Consider the following 13,160-nt stretch of genomic DNA (forward strand, 5'->3'; position numbering starts at 1 on the left):
CACACAGACACGCACAGACTCCAACTTTCTGTATGCCAGTGTTGTCCAATAGTTGTTGCTGACTAACCAAAGATGTATTGGCTGCAATGTTTTATTATCCACCTTAACTTTAGTAGAACACACCTTATACAAACTCACATAATACAGCTGACCATATTTCTCACATGTATATTTACTCAATAAACATATATCACCATCTAGTAATTAAGGAATCTGAGAAGTTCCAACAGTAAAAGAAACTTGCACGCTCTTAGCATGTTACCAACAAACCCATAAAAAGTTTAAGTTTGCATGAATTTGTCTTGAATATTGACATATCTAATGGCAATTTGTGAGACACATTGTTTACTTATAAATATAAAATGCAATATGGTTAATGGGTTTGGCATTGCTATTTTAGATAAATGACCCACACATGCACTCTACTCCTCTAATTATCATATTGTCTTTAATTAATTTGACCTCCTTTCCACCATCTGTCGTCACTCTTTCAGTTACTCTGTTATTTTCTTTCTAAGTTCCTTGTTTAAACCTCTTCAACCTTGATATACTCCTTTTCCTTTGGAAATCCTGCCTGACGAAAACCCTGTTCTTTTATTGTGCTTTTGGCCCTGAAGTTAATATTAGATAAGTCAGATCCATTAGTGAAATCTGGCTTGATAGATCATGTGCTAAATTTGTTTGTTAGTTAATTAGCATGATGTTTAGTCACCAAAACAAATTCACACAAAGCTGATGATGTTCTTTAACAACAGAATATGAGCTGATTCCACAAAAGCAAAAAAAAAACAAACTACATATATTATAAACTACATGTATATTATATAAGCTTATAATCTGTATTATAAACACATATTATATACTACAGTTAGAAATATCTAAACACAAGCATTAAAACAAAGCTTTTTCCCAATACTATCCATTGCACAGACTCAAGGCCAAAGATATTACACTCCTCTCTCAACTCTTTAAGTTCCTAATGTACTGACTCTTTCCAGTTTCCCTTTTTGAAGTGAGAACCAGTTTCACAATTCCTCTCTGGGTCTGATGGAATGAACCTTTCTCAATTCTGATGGCCGAAGCTTTTTCATTTCTTACAATCTGCAGATTTCTATCCCAAAATCTCTTGGCTTAGAAATTTAGCAAATTAAAGAAAATGATGGTTTCCTCTAAATTGACCTGAACTGAACAAAGGAGCGAAAGCAAAAACTTCCTTCTAAATTCAGATCTTAATTCTTCTCAACTGAACTGTAGGTTTTCTGCTCTGAATACTAAACAAAACTAATGGTTTTTCGTGTTTATACTGCCAGACATATATCCAAATGTATAAACATCTTGTTCCATTATGCTCTGGGGGTTCTTGCAAGCCATTGTTTATAGTCACGTCTTCTTGAAACTGATCCATTTAGGTCACTGTTCCAGAATGATTTTCTGACCATTTCTTTAAGATAAACCTTCATAGCATTAATCCACATCCATATGCTTCTCCTTTTAAAATAATCCAAATTCAAAAAATGATGAATAACATTTTGCCATATTTCACCACACCCCACACCTATAATCCCAGTGCCTGCAATGGAGTAGACAGCATCTTTGCCTCTGAGTCAGAAGCAAAGACTGTGGCGTAGGAAAAGCACAGCAGGTCATGCAGCATCTGAGGAGCAGGAGAGTTGACGTTTTGGGCATTAGCCCTTCATCAGGAATAGTCTTGATGAAATCTGTGCCCGAAATGTTGACTACCCTGCTCCTCGGATGCTGCCTGACGTGCTGTGCTTTTCTGGCACCACACTTTTCGATTTTGATTCTCCAGCATCTGCAGTCCTCACTTTCTCTGAGTCAAAAGTTCCAGATTCAAGTCCCACTCCAGGACGTGATTCAAAGAAACCAGGAGCTTGGCCAAACAGGTTGAGTATCAAGTTGTAAATCCTTCCAATGTACATCAATGGCAGTGAGAGAGAGTCCTGGTCAGCAACGTGAAGGAAAAAAATGGAAAACCACCTTTGTGTATAGCTCCAGACTGGAACATGCTTGTAAAAGTGCATGGTGCCCTCACACTTGGACACTTTGAGTGAACTGTGCACTTTCATCACATATTGTGTTCCGCCAAGCTACCAATGACCAGGCAGCAGTCTGAAAGGTACTGTGCAGACCGTGCTACATATTAAATCCCATATATTAGATGCTCAAAAGAATCCAATGGTGTCATTCATTGAAAAACTGGCCACACACAGCACCAAATTTTAAAGGGAATATCCCCTCATACTTAAACCTCTCAGTTTCTTCTCTTTCCATCCTGCAGTTAAACCCATTTCTTTCCTTCCTCCTGGGACTCATTCTGTGGAGAGGCAGCCTGGTGAAACACTGCAGGCCATTCATATCCCAGCGATGAATATGACTTCATTCATGACGATGAATTGGTGCACTCAGAGGCTTGATGGCCGTAATATTTTCCAGCTGATAAGCCTGTTGGTATTGTTGGTCATATTCTGTGAATAGACCCTCTTTCATTTCCAGAGGAAACATGTCACAGACTGCAGTATTTACATTTCCAGCGCACAACATGTCACAAGCACCACAGAAAAGCCCTCTGAGAACTATGGAAATTTTAACATTTGCTCCATCGACCAAAGTTGAACCAAAGTTTTTCAGGTCGAAAAGACTAAAATCTGCTTGTTTCTGTGGTTTCATGAGTCAGTCCTCTTGGATGTAGCCTCAGGTAACCCTTTCTGTTTGAGGGTTCAAACTTCCCTTCATGCCCTAAGTATTAGCAGAAAATTCCACCCAAAACTTATCTCTGTGTTGTTCCATTTCAAAGCTTCCAAACAAAATTCAAAGATTTGGATTGAGTTTATGGTTTCGACCCTTTGCAGGGCACTGCAGTTAAGATTATGAATTCAGCATTACTGATATTTGTGAAGACACTGGCCTGCAGGCCAATTGCTGGGTCTTATTTAAATTCAATTATTGTAAGTGTTTGGAACAGGAAGAGATTCAATTGTTTGAGTCTGTTCCTCCATTCAGTTAGGTCATGGCCAGACAGTAGCTCAGGTCCATCTTCCTGCTTTTGCAGCAAAGGCATTATCCTGATCACGGATTAGAGCCCTGAAGAACTGTGGATGTTTTTAACTTGGAATTCCAAATGTGCTTTGTTCAAGGAGGGCTGATACAACCAAAAATGGCTGCAGGTGTAAATTAAGTTGAAGTCTGGAGAGAGAATCCCAAGGAATATCACACCTCAAAAGGTGAAGGGATCTTCAAACAACAGCCTTTTGAAGGAGAAAAAGACAATTCAATACAGATTGTACTGTGATCCCTTGTCATTACAAACATAATGAGGAGCTCATGACCACTACTCAACAGCAAGATATCCCCAGTGGATTCTGTTCTCCAGTGTGTATTCATGGGCTAAGTTACCCTTAGCTATTAGCCTGGGTTTGACTGTTAGCATGCTGTGAAGGTGACATATGAAGAGCTATGCCATTGTCACACTTGCATTGCAGATAAGGGGATTGTCTCATTCTGGGTGCTGGATGTCAGCTGGCCAGCAAGGCAGACAAAAGGAAACAGGACAACAAGATAACTCTATTTCACCATAAAATCTAGAATTGAGTCATGCTTGAAGTCAATCAGAACAACAGAATCACAAACAATCTGTGAAGCAAAATTGTGAAATTGACTGTTCAGCTACTAATGCCAACACAAATGGTAATCCTCACTGCAATGGCCACAACATTTAACTATCTGCTCTTCACAAACAATTCAGAAACTGATTTGTATGTCTGAATTTTTCGTTAACTTTGATCTTTTTGAATTCATATCTTATTTCCAATGCATTATTAATTCTTCTTGTATTTAGAAATTAATAAACTCACTTTGTTAACTCAAGAGAGCCTAGTTAATTGGCTCTTTTAAAACTATATGTTAATCTGGGTCTAGAAGAAAGGTATCCTTAAATCAACCAGCCAAGGGTACAGATGAATAAAGACAGGTAGACAGTTTATGACTCCTCATCCAGAAGATAAATGATTTGCAGTATCCCATCTAGAACAGTAACAAATTGTGGAAGCTCACCAGGCGTCTGGGCATAACAAACATTAGGCCTGTACCAAATAAATAATTACCAAGAATTAAAAATCTGATTGTAGCCACTGATCTAAGTGTTTAAATGGCCTGACACACTAGTATGTGGACTAGTGTACTATGAAGGTCACTGTTTGAGAACAGCAATTAAACACTTCTGCACTGCAGCTAAAGAAACAGAGGGAAATCTCTCATTCTGAATGCAGCTAGCTAGCCACCAAGACAAAAGAATTTCAATCAACCTACAAAGCCAAGAATCTCAAAATGTTCAACTGCCAACACCAATGCTCCTGGTACCATTGCATGTCACAGCCACATTCAATGATTTAATATTTGCAAATGACTCAGATAGTGATCTGTATCCTTTTAAAAACTTTTATCTTACTTACTTTTTATTCCTAATATGTGTGCAAGTGTGTTACTTTATTATTTTATCTTGCATTTACTAACTAATAAACTCACTCTTCAGTTAACTCAAAAAAGCCTGGTTAAAATGGCTTGGCGAACCAAGGGGTTGGGTGAAGAAAGAAGGGGAGGCTGTTCATTGCCCCTGCCCTGAGAGCTTAACATTTTGGGGTATTCCATCTGGAACTGTATCAATTTGGGGAACATTGCACAGGGACTGCTTGTAACTAATTGGGAGACCATCCAGGATTTGAACCCACAGTCAAAATTAAAGAATTAGAATGGGCAAATTGTTACTTCGAACCCAAGTTCTTTCAAAAACTGCAAAACAGTTGCTACAGAATAAAAATATCCACGTTCAATGTCTGTATGTTACTAGGCAAATCAGAATAAATTACATTTGAGGATTTAAAAGAACTGTCCTCCAAACAGCGAAAAAATCAGTGAGATATTTCGGATTAGAATTTCAGACAGAAGCCAGCAACTCTGAACAATTTATAGGTAGAAATTGAGGAGAATGAAATGGATAGTGTAGCAGAAGACAAATTGAGATTGGAGCAGATAAAAATAGAAATTCAAGAAAAGAAGGAATAGAAAAGACAGAGGGAAGAAACAGAAAGTGAGAGAGAAAAGAAATAGAAAATAAGAAATGAGAGAGACGGGAAAGAGCAAGGAGGAAACAGAAAGAATTTGATGAGAATTGGCAGAGGTGATTGGCAGCGAACGAAGACAACTCGAGCTGAGGAGCAGGAACCTTACTGTGTCCCAGGAAGACACCACAGGCTCAGATTTAAAGACAGAAGCAACTTGATTTGTTCATTTAATTCCTAAATTTGAGCAGGTGGAGGTAGAGACATTTTTTATCTCTTTCTGGTGGATAGCACAGCATTTAAAGGGGCCAGTCAAGCATTAGTGCTTATCATTGCAGAATAAGCTTTCAGAGAAGGTTCACAATGCTTCCTACCTGACTAAGGAAGGTGCCACTAATTATGAAGCAGTTAAGAAAAACATTTAAAAATGATGAATCTCTGGCCAACTACTGGAGGCTTTGGAAAAACAATGGGATTTACAAGAATGTATTTACCCAATGCAGAGAATGGGAGTTGGCCAAAGTGGTTAGTAGATTCAGCTGCAGCTGTGAATCCCTGTATGGGCTCTCCAGGCTGCAGAAAAGGTTAAATAAATCCTTACGATTTACCCAAGTTCTAAAGGAAGGGTGGTCACATTCACCAGAGTGAGGCAAACAAACTCAGTTTAAATGAGTTCATTTTAAAACATAAATTGATTAGGTCTGAGTGAAAGGCATCCATTAGGGAAGGGACCGTTTATAAAATTAACTTCTTGTGACCAACTGCGAATGCAGATGAATAAGGACAGGGAGCCAATTCTTCCCTCATCACCCAAGAATGTAACAATTTGGGGTATCCCATCTGGAATTGAAACAAATTGAGGAACCTTGCTGAGGGATCGGTCGTGACATTATTTGTCCACCAACCTCTCTACCCATACTGCAGAACATTATGGGGGACAGAAAGGGATTATTTCCTGATTGAACTCAAATCATAGAATGGTTATGGCACAGAAAGAGACCGTGCAACCCATCATGTTAATGGTGACATTCTATAAGAGCTGCTGGCCTCGTGCCTTCTTATTGTCTCCTCGTTGCCCCCCACTCCCACCACCCCCCCACCCCCGGAGTTCTGCAAGTCTGTCTTTCTTAAGCTATTTATACAATTCTCTTTTAAAGCCAAGTTTGAATCTGCCTCCACCAAATCCTCAGGCAGGGAATTCTAGGTCTGTGTAAAAATTGCTTTTCCTTGTGTTGAGTCTGGTGTTTTTGCCAATCAGGTGAAATCAGTGTTCTCTGATTCTCAGCCCTTCTGCCATTGGAAACAATCTCTCTCAATCGACACTGTCAGATTCCTTACCCCATATCAGGTATTAATTTTAAATCTGAGATTGATAAATGTTTGTTAAGCAAAGGTATTAAGGGATGTGGACCAAAGGCAGATAAATGGAGTTTGGCCACAAATTCGCCACAGTCTCATTGAGTGGTGGAACAGGCTTGATGGGCTGAATGGCCTACTCCTGTTCCTATTTTCCAAACTTCAAACAAGTCTCCTCTCAACCTTCTTTCACTAAGATGAACAATCTTGGCAGTGCTAATTCTTTTCCTCTTTCATTCCCAGAACAAACCTCATAACCTTGTTTCCATTGCTTTCATTGTTCCTTTTATTCCATGAGGTTTGACTTTGCAGCCCTGTTTCTGACAATCAGGGTATCACTGCCATGAAATCCATGTGCTTGAATATAATACCTACATGTTAGGAGTCTCAATTTATCAGCTGTATTCAGTTTTTGGATTGACCATCATAACCCTCTCCTAGATTTCCCATAATTAATCCAACCATTGTTGAAGTTTCTCAAGCTTTTAGTTCTTTCAAATTTTATGGGATTTGTGATCAGGACTGGGAAAGGGTTAACACTTGCAGCAATTATCAGTACTACAGCTAACTGTGACAGAAGAATCTGCATTCATTGTTAATAATAATGAGGTGACACAGATGAAAATATCTGCTAAACCACGAGATTCACAATTGCAATAAGTTCATGTTTTGTGGTCTGGGAGATTGAGATCTAAAAATGAAGGTGGGGATAGAAGAAAAAGAACAGTAAACCAATAGAATAAAGAGCAAAAGGTGGAATGTAGGGAAAGCTAAGAGCTAATTCTGCAGCCACACTACTCTGAATGTACCCAATGTGTCATCTATATCTGTGTAACCTCCAGTCCCAGAACTCTTCATGATATCTGAGCTCAGTACCTTCAGCTACCTTGACTCTAAGTTGTGAAATCCCCTCCCTAAGCCTCACCACCTCTTCTTTAAAATTGCTTTTTAAAATTAGCCTCTTTGACCTAACCTCATCATCCTGTTCTAATATCTCTTAATGTGGCTCAGAATCCAATTTAGTCCGACAATACACTAGTGAACCACTTTGGTTCATTTTTATTACTTTAAAGGTACTTCATAAATGCAACGTACTGTTGTTATTGAATGAGTCTGTGTAGGTGAAGCAAACAGAAATGTGCAGACGCATTTGTTACTTCACCAGTAGTAACTGCTTGGAGAACTGTTTTGGTTCAAACTAAATACATGAGAACAGACTAGAGGATAAAATATACCCTAATATGCACATTGGTACTTCTTCACTGAAATCATTTACAGAGCTGACATCCATTTCGCATTATTGATCATTTCAGAATTTTATTTTTGCGCATGGATGACCCTGCCATGTTCTCTCATTGAAATTTAAGATTGAATAAATGCCATTGACCGAAACAAATCAATATTGCAAATCATTGCATCCTTAACAAAATGTTGATTGGACCTCTCTTCTAAAATAAGTGAAGTCCAAAGCCTCACAATCTTCTTCCCATTTCAGAAAAATGGGTTACATCCTTTACTATCAGTGCATCTATAGTGAACAGTCATTTCAGATGGTTTTAAGATGCTGCAAATGGAACAATATCTCCATTCAGGAACTGGGACAAAACTAACAAATGGAATAACAACAAAGATTTGGAACAAAAGGTCTCAAACAAATCTAATTCCTTTTCAGTGAAAAGAAGGAGAGCAGTGTTATTTTCAATAGGCTAAGGTTATTCTTGTAAAGCACTTCATGATTCCCATCAGTATTAGAGCATCCACAATGAACAAAGTACTGTCTGTAAAGAGGAATTTGAGTAACACAATAGTTGCAGGTGGTTAAAGACTTCATGAGTGTGAAAATGGGTACAAATCTCTTTCAAATCCATTCGCCTTCATTTAGTTGCGGACATTCCATGGCAGAAATTGCCTCGTTTGACATCTCTCACATGGATTAAGGAGGCTTTTGTGAGTTTGGCCTAGTGTTAAAAACAAAGATAAATCTGGAGCTTTGTTCCCTTTGCCAAGAAAGGGAGCACTTGGTATGTTTAAAAACCTTGGCTGTGTTGCCCTTTTTTTAAAGTCACTACTGGAAACATTGGTGTAAGAAGGTAAGGGTGGGAAATTATCCATCATCGCCAGTTACTTTGTATAATGGTGACAATGGTTTGCTGTGCATTTCAGCAATAATCTTATGGGACAGTCCTCTACAAACAGCAAGAGGTCCTTAGGGTCAAACATATTTATTGAGGATTTACAGAGTTTACATATAAGGTGCATCAACTTTTATAGATCAAAATAATTGATCAGAAATAGCAGTGCAGCAGGAAGGAACAAAGGTTTTATCATACAGTACAGACAGTACAGTGCAATACTATCAACCACAAATAGGAAAAAGTGAGGACTGCAGATGCTGGAGATCAGAGCTGAAAATGTGTTGCTGGAAAAGCGCAGCAGGTCAGGCAGCATCCAAGGACCAGGAGAATCGATGTTTCGGGCATGAGCCCTTCTTCAGCAAACCACAAATAGTCTATCAATATTGCAGTGTCAGAGGTGCCATCTCTTAGATGAAATATTAAACCAAGATTCCATTTTCTTTAATTAAAACAGAAAGTGTTGGAGAAACTCAGCAGGTCTGGCAACATCAGGGTAGGGAGAAACGGTTAACATTTATATCTAATATGACTCTCCTTCAACCTGCTTCTCAAATGACTAGAAAAGATCTCTTGGAGATATTTGGAAAGTGAATCTAGAAATTTTCCTGGTGTCCCGGAAATTTACCCTTCAGTTTGCATAACTTAAATAAAATAGATTATCACGTGTTGCTTGTAAGAGTTGCTGTGATCAAATTGGCAGCTGTTTTTCTCTACATTACACACTTGACAATAGCATGACTTTAAGAGATGTATTTTGTCCTTTTTTTAAATGAAGAAAGGTTGAGACAGAGGTGTGGAGTAGTCTGCCCCAATGCCAGTAAAGTAAACAATTTGTGAGGCCTTTTTTAATTAATGTTGGAACAATAGAAGGAACCTGAATGGGTGGGGTCAACCTCCAACAGAACCAGGATTTTTACTTTTAGCTTTCAGTAGTTGCTGGGGTCTTGAAGCTGGATGTGGAAGCTCTTATTCCTTTCTCCGTTACAGCTAAAAGCTGGGGTTCTCTTCCTGATGCTAGAATTGTATGTGAGACAATCTGTTTTACTGAATTTGCCTTTGCCAAGAGTGTTTATGGGATGTTACTATATTGGAACCGTTAATTAGGAGTAGTTAATATATATACTATTTTGTTAAGCATTCTGATAGAGTTACAGTTAAGCCAATTCTTCTATTTTTATTTTGTCTGTATTTTAATTATAGTGTATGAATAAAGTGTGTTTCTTTTTTTTAATCCCTACAGTGTGAAAACAGGCCCTTTGGCCCAACATATCCACACTGATCCTCCAAAGAGTAACCCACCCAGACCCATTCCCCTACTCTATTATCCTAAATTTATCCCTGACCTATGCATCTAACCTATACACCCTTGAACACTATGGGCAATTTAGCATGGCCAATTCACCTAAAGTGCACATTTTTGGATTGTGGGAGGAAACCGGAGCACCTGGAGGAAACCCATGCAGACATGAGGAAAATGTGAAAACTCGACACAGACAGTCGCCCAATGCTGGAATCGAACCGGGTCCCTGGCGCTGTGAGGCAGCAGTGCCAGCCACTGAGCCACCATGCCACTGTTTCATTTCAAGTCTGGTAGTTTGACCAATTGAATTACATCCAGAACAAAATACCATACACCTATCTTTAAAATAAGAGAAAGTTAGGGGCTAGACTATCTTCTTAATATATTTTGAGGATGTTTGGTCTGGTCCATAACGTGATACTGATAACTTTCTTTGAAAAGTATTTAATTGTCTATAAAGCAATTTAAGTCATCCTGAGATGAAGAAGAACACTATATAAATGCAAATTGTTTTACACCAATCAAACAATAGCAGCCAATTCATTGTGTATAAATATACTTTGACTGGTTCAACTCTGTAAATCAAATCTGTAAGAAACATGTAATCTTACTTATTTTATGTCTCGCCTGGATATATTTAGTGTTTGTTGCCTCAATGGTAATTAAAATATCGTGAGTTTCTCTTTTGTTAAAGCTAATTTAATTTAAAGCCATTCATGACATTTTGTCTCCAACACACAATGTGGTTTTCATCAGGATTCTAAAGTTTTACATAACTACAGCTATGGCTGCTCTTCAAATCTGGTTTGGCGTTTCACTGTAGTTTATTGTCTTGTTCAAAAAACTTATGTTTCATTTAAATAAACATCAGGCCATTGAGTAAAGGATTTGTTCTATCCAGCTACCTAACAGTGCATACTGCCAAACTCTGACATTTTGTAATAGGTATTTGTGGTTACTATGTCAACAATTCAATGGAAAGGATATTCTATTACTGAGAAATTGGCTTCACTTTCTGAAGTGATATGTCACTGTGTGCCTTCCTGTTCACTGTGACCTTGTGCCTTAAAGAAAGGCAGTATTCAGAGTGGATGTGATAACATTTTACTGTCAACGTTAGATGGTTTGTTGGATTCCTTCTAGCAGGTACAGTGAAGGGTTGAAATGAGTTACTGATATCTGTCTCTACACACTGCAGAAATTATACATTATGTTCTGATACACTGATGGGCTTGTTTGCGTCAATCAATTGCTGGCATTGCCTTTGAATAGGGCTTATTTCACAAATCAATCAAAATGTTTGGAAATGATTCATGACTACAGCCATTCCCTTTATTTTAAAAGATTTATCCATTCATTAGATGTGCGTATCACTGAAAAGGCGAGCATTTGTTTGTTGTTGGGACGGGATTCCAGGATTTTGACTCAGCAACAATGGAACAATGATATAACTTCAAATCAGGGTGGCTGTGCTTCAAAATAAACTTGCAGTGACCACTTCTACCTGTTTCCCTTTTCCTTCTTGGTGGTAGAGGTGTGCTTTAGCGTGGTGATGCAAGGAAGCCTTGGTGCATGGAGGCAGTGGATCACGGAGAATGTTGATAGTAATGATGTTAATGTGGTGTACATCGAATTCCAAAAGGCATTTGAGACAATGCTGCACTACACTCTTGTGAGCAATTTTATAGTTCATGGAATAAAAGTGACAGTAGCAATGTGTACGGAATTGATTGGTTGACAGGAAGCAGAGAGTAATGGAAAATGGATGTTCTTCAGGTTTGAGGAAGGTTTGTAATGGGGTTCCGAGGGGTCAGTGTTGGAACCTGATTATTCCTGTTGTATCTTAAAGATCTAACTTGGAAGCATTGTAAACTCTGTGGAGGATAGTGTAGAATTTCAAAAGGATGAGGTGGTGGAGTGGTGGACAAGTGGGAAATGATGTTCAATGTGGAGGAATGTGAGATGATTCATTTTGGTGGGATAACCACAGAGAGACAATATAAAATAAAGGAGGAAGTATATGACCAGGGAACCCTAGATGTATCTATGTATTGAAGGTGGTGGGACAGGTTGGGAGAGTTGTTAATAAAGTTTACAATATCCTCGGCTTTATTAATGGGGTACTAGATTACAAGAACGGGGAGATTAAGTTGAACTAGTATAAGACAGTAGATTAGCCTCAGCTGGAGTATTGAGTCCCCTTCTAAGCATCATGCTTAGAAACGATGTGAAGGCATTGGAGTGCAGAAAAGATTCACAAGAATGGTTCCAGAGATGGGAAATTTCAGTTATGATGATAGATTGGAGAAGTTAGGACTATTTCCCTTGGAGAAGAGAAGCCTGAGAGGAGATCTGATCAAGGTATTCAAAATCGTAAGGGGTTTGGACAGAGAATGTAGGGAGAAAATATTCCCATCTGTCAAAGGAGTGAGAATAAGGTAGCATACAGATTAGATTAGAATTCCCATAGTGTGGAAACAGGCCCTTCGGCCCAACAAGTCCACACCGACCCTCTGAAGAGCAATCCACCCAGAACCGTTTCCCTCTGACTAATGCACCTAACACAATGGGCAATTTAGAATGGCCAATTCACCTGACCTGCACATCTTTGGACTGTGGGAGAAAACCGGAGCACCCGGAGGAAACCCACACAGACACGGGGAGAATGTGCAAACTCCACACAGACAGTCACCCAAGGCTGGAATCAAACCTGGGTCCCTGGCGCTGTGAGGCAATAGTGCTAACCACTGAGGATTAAAATTAATTGGCAAAACAAGCAAAAAACAAGATGAGAAAAGCTTTTTCATGCAGTGAACAGTTATATTTTGGAATGAATTCCAAGACAGTATGGTCAAGTTGAGACATGCCAAAGGAAGATAGACTGTTATTTGAAAAGGACAGCCCATGCAGGCATGATGGACTGAATGGCATCCTAGTGCATTATATTGATTCTGTGAGATGGTGTTTGGATGAGTACAGCTGCAAAACAAATAAATATTGTAAGCAGTATGTTTGCTACATCCATTGTTTGGCAGCTATGGAAGGATGGGCAAATCCCATTTTACATCCTGGAAATATTTGATGACTTCAAGATGTTATGGGAAATATATTTATGTTCTTCTTTCTGGAATATCTTCAAAGGAATTTGAACTGACACCTTGAATGGCTTTCAATTAAGTTTTGTGTGTATAGGCCATGCCTTACACAAGACTAGTCAGAGTAATCCACTGTAATAAACTATGTTAGAAATGAAGGAATTGTGTTTCAAGTCTCAGTTTTCTGAGAAAGGTTATC

General features: G+C 38.7%; 1 long non-coding RNA gene across 2 annotated transcripts in view; it reads right to left on the minus strand.

The window, feature by feature from the left end:
- The window catches only part of LOC148142133 (uncharacterized), a 125,042-nt gene that overhangs the window by 54,980 nt on the left and 56,902 nt on the right, over window positions 1-13,160 (minus strand). The gene's annotated exons all lie outside the window — the stretch shown is intronic.

This window comes from Chiloscyllium plagiosum, unplaced genomic scaffold, assembly GCF_037043375.1.
Source record: "Chiloscyllium plagiosum isolate Xiang-an unplaced genomic scaffold, Cpla_swu_hap1 HiC_scaffold_30, whole genome shotgun sequence".
In the NCBI taxonomy this organism is placed as follows: Eukaryota; Metazoa; Chordata; class Chondrichthyes; order Orectolobiformes; family Hemiscylliidae; genus Chiloscyllium; species Chiloscyllium plagiosum.